The sequence below is a fragment of the Podarcis muralis genome, chromosome 16 (assembly GCF_964188315.1).
Source record: "Podarcis muralis chromosome 16, rPodMur119.hap1.1, whole genome shotgun sequence".
Classification (NCBI taxonomy): domain Eukaryota; kingdom Metazoa; phylum Chordata; class Lepidosauria; order Squamata; family Lacertidae; genus Podarcis; species Podarcis muralis.
Genome location: NC_135670.1, coordinates 21,245,599 through 21,252,813, shown reverse-complemented (window position 1 = coordinate 21,252,813; position 7,215 = coordinate 21,245,599). Strand labels below are relative to the sequence as shown.

The window sequence follows — 7,215 nt, the reverse complement described above, 5'->3', positions numbered from 1 at the left end:
TGCCCTGTGGACTGTCCTTCTGAAAATCGGCTGCCCAGATAAATTTGTGAACATCCTTCGGCTCCTCCATGATAATATGACAGCAACAATCACATAAGACAATGGCTCTCAAAGTGAAACATTCACACTGGGATCAGGTGTTAAACAGGGTTGTGTTATCGCCCCAACTCTATTTATTATTTTCATTGCCATGATCCTACACATTGTCAAAGGGAAACTCCCCACCGGGGTTGAAATCATATATTGAACAGATGATAAGCTCTTTAACTTGAGTAGGCTGAAAGCAAAGAGTAAGGTTACCATAACTTCCATTATAGAGCTTCAATATGCTGATGACAATGTAGTGTGTGTACACTCAGAGGACAACCTCCAAATCATCCTAAATATCTTCGCAGAAGCTTTCAAAAAGCTTGGCTCAACATCCAAAAAAAACAAAGTGCTGCACCAACAAACACAAAACAACCCCTCTGCAGTGCCACTAATCCATCTCAATGGTGTAACATTGGAAAGTGTCAATCACTTCTCCTACCTGGGCAGTTACCTTTCCACAAGGGCCAACATTGATGCTGAAATCCAGCATCGCCTGAGATCGGTGAGTGCAGCTTTCTCCCGATTGAAGTGCAGAGTGTTTGAGGACCCGGACATTTGCAGGGAAATCAAAATGCTTGTTTACAAAGCTTTTGTACTACTAACCTTACTTGGGAAGACAGGCAAACTAATGTCAGTGTACTGGAAGAAGCAAAGATCACCCATGTCAAAGCAATGATTCTTCAACATCAACTTCGTTGGACTTGTCATGTTGTTCAGTTGCCTGATTATTGTCTTTCAAAGCAACTACTCTAGGCGAACCTCACCAAGGAGAGCTTTCCACAAATATATAAATTAGTGCCAATCAAAACAAAACAGAGAACCATAACCATAAAATCAGTAGTAACTGTATTGTGCTATAAAACACGAGGGACAGAGAACCAAAGTATAATTTTGCTAAAATTAGTTTCCTATGAGTTTTACATGCAGCAGCATCATATTTAGCTACCCTGGAAGAGGTGGATTCATACTGATCTGAATAAAGTAAAGAAAAAGCATGCAATAGTCCTGGGAATTTCTGTAAAATGGGTTCAATAAAAACCTTACCTATAAAAGGAGCAATACATAAGAAGATTAGTTATTGATTCTACCTCTCCAGAATCACAGGAGCTTTTTGGTTCCAACATTTGTTGAAAACTGGTGTGTGGTTTTGGAACTTCTCCTCCAGAACACAGACACATGCAAAACTTCACATATGCCATAAGGTGTGTGTGTGTCCTTTTCTAGGCTAGAGCCCATAGTATACTCTTGAAATTTTCTCCAGTGGGATGGGGGGTTTTCAGCACCATGGACAGCTCTCCATGGGTGCAGTGAGGCTGGACAGTAAGCCAAGACAGAGAGAGTCAAATGTTGCCCCTGTCAAAGCCAGGAGCCAACTAGGTGGGAGTCTCAAGCTTTCTCCCATTAGAGCAGCCTTCCCCAACCTGGTGCCCTCCATATATTTTGGACTGTTGTTGTTGCTGCTATGTTTATTTATAGCCTGCCTTTTCCCCAGTCCTGAACTCAAGGTGGCTTACACAGATAAAATAGAAAAAGCCAAAAACGTGAAAAGACAACCATTAAAATGTAACAAAACACTACAAGAATCAAACTATGATTAAAAAGATCCATTTAATCACAGACAAAAACATCACAGCACCTACCTTTTCGTTAGAAACAATTCCCAAGGGTCTGTTGGAATAGGAAGGTCTTCCCTTGTCAGTGGAAGGACAACAAGGAGGGAGCCAGTCTGCCTTCTCTAGGGAGGGAGTTCCAAAGTCTGGGAGCAGCCACCGAGAAGGCCCTCTCCTGTGTCCCCACCAAGCTTGCCTGCGAGGATGTCAGGACTGAGAGAAGGATCTCCCCTAGAAGATTTCAAAGCCCAGGCAGATTCATATGAGGGAATATGGTCCTTCAGATAGCCTGGACCGAAGCTTTATAGGGACTCCAACTCCTGCCACTGGCTGTGGCTGACGGAAGAAGTGTGTGCATTACTGACCATGGAACCTCCTTCCACAGAATTCTCTGGCAATGTGGATGTTTCATAGGTGCTCTCCTGGGATGTTCCAGACTCCTTCTGTCATGGGGGAGGGTTATGAATCTTGGGCCAACAAATTCTAGTATTAGGAGAGAGGGAGAAAAAACTGCTCCCTGTCTGTTTTCTCTGCACTGTGCACATTTCAACAGTCAGAGGAGTCAGATTCTGTACATAGGACGATAGGCATCCTGTTAACTCCTTGACCTCATGCAGCAAAATGTAGTGGGCTGTCCCTGATCTCCCTCTGTCTAATAGCAGGGCCGGCCCTCTTCATGATTCTAAATGTCTACCTGGAACTGTGTGAAATTCCAGTCCCTTTTTCAAATGTGTGCAATCATTCTTGTTGCCCATGATCAGAAGGAGGCAAGTGCAGGCTGTGTGTGTGTGTGTGTGTGTGTGTGTGTGTGTGTGTGTCACTCATGTGATTGGTTTCCCATTAGACGTATCCCTGTTGTTGTTGTTGTTGTTGTTGCTGCTGCTGCTGTTTAAGTATCTCTTCTTGTGTTTCTTGCTGTGTCCTGGAGCACCCAACCAGATGGAAAAACACCATTTTAGGTGACCTTGACGTGCCCGAATTGCAACTTGGAGCCTTTGGGTTTGAAGGCCGGGAGGCGTCCTGAGTTGCATAACGGCCCAGGGAGACCAATGTGCTACCCGTATGACATTCCGAGTTGCACAAAAGCATCCTTAACGACCGCAAGCGATTCTGCTGTGCTTAGGCCTGCAATGATTTAAGCTCAGCGGGTGTCTGCCCACACATTGTGCAGTATCATCAAACAAAGGCCAATTTCATAGCAGCCTAAGTGTGCCGTGCAGTTTTACCCCCTTGCCCTCTAATTGGCTGTCTGCGGGGGGTGGTTCCATATCGTTAGCCAGCCAATGGAACAGGATGTCTGTGGATGTCGATGAAACATGCACGCCTAATAACCTATGGAGGAGCTGCTATCAGTGCGGCTCGGAGGTTATGACAGACAGGCAGGTACAAAGAGGCATAGCCTATCAGGGACCTCGGTACAGCACAGGTGGACTTTTACTGGAGCTTATCTGCCACCCTTTCGCTATTCCTAGTAGTATTTCTTACCCCAAGCTTGCTGGATTGCAAGTATATAAAGGTTTCTCAGAGAAGATTCAAGACCTCTGGTACTCTCATATGAGGAACATAGGGTGCTGCCTTATACTGAGCCAGGCTAATGGTCCATCTAGCTCAGTATTGTCTACACAGACTGGCAGTTCCTGTCCAGGGTCCTGCCTGGAGATGCCAGGGATTGAACCTGGGACCTTCTGCATGCAAAGCAGATGCTCTACCCACTGAGCTACAACTAGGGACAAAGGAAGCTGCTTTCATGCTGAGTCAGGCCTATTGATCCATCTAGCTCAGCATTTTCTATGCTGACTGGGAGAAGCTCTTTTCAGGGATTCCAGGCAGGAAGTCTCTCCCAGCTCTATTTGGGGATTGATCCTGAGACCTTCTGCATGCAAAGCAGATGCTGTACCCACAGAGCTACATTTTTCCAGGTTGCTCTCTGCAACATGAACTTGGGCACCCTGGTAGCGGTTCCTAGTGTGACTAGCAAGTCCAAAGCAAAAGCATGATTAGGGAATATTCACGGGGTGACCAGAGAAAGGATGACCTCCCTTCCTGTTTTACTGCTGCTTCAGTTGTCTCAACAAGGGGTCATCAGCTGAGCAAAGGTAAGTTCCAATTACGTATATACGCCCCACCCCCAATAGTAACTGCAGCTGCAGCGGTGTGTGTGTGTGTCCCTTTCTTTTCCTTTGCAGTTCATCAAAGAGGTTCTGCAGCTATGCCTCTGGGGAAGAAGTGTTGGAAAGACGAAATATTTCTTTTCCTCTTTGCAAAAAGATCAGATGTGGAGAGAGAAGAGAAGTAAGGAACTTGGCTCCCTTTAAGGTACTTAATGATGGCCACTAGGTTGGCAGGTGCTGGGACCGAACGACGGGAGCACACCCCGCCGCGGGGATTCGAACCGCCGACCATGCGATCAGCAAGTCCTAGGCGCTGAGGCTTTTACCCACAGCGCCACCCGCGTCCCATAATAATAATAATAATAATAATAATAATAATAGTAATAATAATAATACACCGCCCGTCAGGTTAGGTTTCCCCAGCCACTCTGGGTGGCTCCCAACAAAACACTAAAAACAGAATAAAACTTCAGGCATTAAAACCTTCCCTAAACAGGGCTGCCTTCAGGTGTCTTCTAAATGTCAGATAGTTGTTTATTTCCTTGACATCTGATGGGAGGGTGTTCCACAGGGTGGGTGCCACTACTGAGAAGGCCCTCTGCCTGGTTCCCTGAAACTTGGCTTCTTGCAGTGAGGGAACCGCCAGAAGGCCCTTGGAGCTGGACCTCAGTGTCCAGGCAGAACGATGGGGGTGGAGACTCTCCTTCAGCATATAAAGATGGCATAAGGTAAAGGTAAAGGGACCCCTGACCATTAGGTCCAGTCGTGACCGACTCTGGGGTTGCGGCGCTCATCTCGCTTTATTGGCCGAGGGAGCCAGCGTACAGCTTCTAGGTCATGTGGCCAGCATGACTAAGCCGCTTCTGGTAAACCAGAGCAGCGCACGGAAACGCCATTTACCTTCCTGCCAGAGCGGTACACCTATTTATCTACTTGTACTTTGACGTGCTTTTGAACTGCTAGGTTGGCAGGAGCAGGGACCAAGCAACGGGAGCTCACTCCGTCGCAGGGATTCGAACCGCTGACCTTCTGATCCGCAAGTCCTAGGCTCTGTGGTTTAACCCACAGCGCCACCCACGTCCGCAATAAATAAATGAGCAAAAATAAACAACACTGATTCACTGGATGCCAAGGCCTCCGCAGTCGAGTTTCCACAAACTTTCCTGAGCCTTCCCCAAAGCAAAAGTCAGCCCTGTCTCTTTAAGCTGCCTGTTCTCGGCTGCGCATGGTGAGGCAAGCTGACCCCATGGCTAGCGTGCCAGTCCCGGCTCCCTGGCTCCCGCCGGAAAGCCACCCGAGGGCATGGCGTTCCATAGCTTCTTTATTTGGTTCTGTCTCGTAATTACACAACTGTTCCTGCCACGCAGCATTAAGCAAGGCGGGGGGGGAGGGGGGAGTGTTGCGAGCGAGCAAGCGAGCAAAAGAGTGCATGTGTGTGTGTGTGTGCCTGTGAGCGCGCCCGGTTGCTTTCTCCTCTGAGAATGCCTTCTGTCGCTATATAAACAAATACACAGCACCCAGTCTAGCCTCGCAACAGAGCTATGCCTTGAAGGTAAACAAACAGCAGACACCCCTGCTGGAACCTGGCAGGCACCGGCTGGCAAGGAGCCTTAACTGCTTTGCCGCCGATTTGCTGGAGGAGTTCAAGCCAGGCTCACAGGTCCAAGGCTCGAGGCCTGGGGTGAAACCACTGCTCTTCTACAGACTTCCCAAGCGAACTTGGGTGACCTGTTCTGTCCCTGTAACATGGCTTTCTATCTATATCTTTCTATCTATCTATATTCATATAGTTAAAGCTATAGTTTCCCCAGTAGTGATGTATGGAAGTGGAGGCTGGACGATAAAGAAGGCTGATCGCCGAAGAATTGATGCTTTTGAATTATGGTGCTGGAGGAGACTCTTGAGAGTCCCATGGACTGCAAGAAGATCAAACCTATCCATTCTTAAGGAAATCAGTCCTGAGTGCTCACTGGAAGGACGGATCCTGAAGCTGAGGCTCCAATACTTTGGCCACCTCATGAGAAGAGAAGACTCCCTGGAAAAGACCCTGATGTTGGGCAGGATGGAGGGCACATGGAGAAGGGGATGGCAGAGGATGAGATGGTTGAACAGTGTTCTCGAAGCTATGAACACGAGTTTGACCAAACTGCAGGAGGCAGCGGAAGACAGGAGCGCCTGGTGTGTTCTGGTCCATGGAGTCACGAAGAGTCGGACACAACTAAACGACTAAACAACAACAAGAAATGTATATCTGCAATGTTTTATTTATTTTCCATACCAAAAAGCATATTCCAGAAGTAATATTGCTTGCTCTTGGCCACGTCTTCGCACAGTTCTGGAGCAGAATCCCTGGTCTGCAGTTGATCAGAGGAAAACTTTGCCTTGCAAACTTGCCCACCAAGCTCAGGCCCTGCAAAGCTTTGCTCTCTGCTCTTGCAGGGAAGTGTTGCGCCAGTGCTGGAGGAGGAAAAAACTGAAACCCATAGCAGACTTCCCCCCCCCCCAAAAAAAATAGACCAGAGGTAATTGGACTTCATCCAGCAGAACTTTACTTTCTACTGAAAGCAAATGAGCATAAATGGTCACAAATCCAGTACAGTGGTACCTCCTGTTACATACACTTCAGGTTACAGACTCGGCTAACCCAGAAATATTACCTCGGGTTAAGAACTTTGCTTCAGGATGAGAACAGAAATTGTGCTCTGGCAGCGCAGCGGCAGCGGGAGGCCCCACTAGCTAAAGTGGTGCTTCCGGTTAAGAACAGTTTCATGTTAAGAACGGACCTCCGGAATGAATTAAGTTCTTAACCTGAGGTACCATTGTACATTCAGGATTGGCACAGTCCATAAAAAACTCAGTTGCAGCACTTACAATAAAGCCTGCACTTAAAAGAACTTATAATAAAACTTAAACCTTAACACTAAGCATACAGAACATCAGACTAGAACAAAGAGGCAGAAAACAGAAAGTGAGGCCCAGGCTCCTCCTGGTCTTACTACTATGGTCAGTATGACCTTGACAGAAAGAACAACAAACCAGTTTAAACCAGCTGGCTAGCAAAGCCTCTGATCTAGCAAGCTCAGCTTTTGCAAGGCTTCTGTCAGTTGCTATGGTTCAAGGAAACCTTGGGCCAGAGAGGTCAGATTTCCAAATGGAGAGGGGAGATATCAGTCTGAAAAAGTGAGAGTCATGCAGCTCTCGTTTGTGCCCAGGGGGGCTGTGAAGGATTCTGTCCCTGTGTTAATTCATGGGAAGGGTGAATTTGGATTTCTTACCTCATTGAACAGGAGTGGGGATGTTGTGGCCTCCAGATGTTGCCAAATTGCAACTCCCATCATGTCAATGGCTAGCTAGGGATGATGGAAGCTGAAGTCCAACAATGCCTGGAGGACCACAGTTTTCTC

General features: G+C 47.3%; 1 non-coding gene across 1 annotated transcript; it reads right to left on the bottom strand.

Annotated features, from left to right (window-relative positions):
* Positions 1-3,354: 3,354 nt before the first annotated feature.
* TRNAA-UGC (transfer RNA alanine (anticodon UGC)) lies at positions 3,355-3,424 on the bottom strand. Its single transcript has one exon. It is a non-coding gene; the product is annotated as a tRNA-Ala (tRNA).
* Between the last annotated feature and the right edge of the window lie 3,791 nt (positions 3,425-7,215).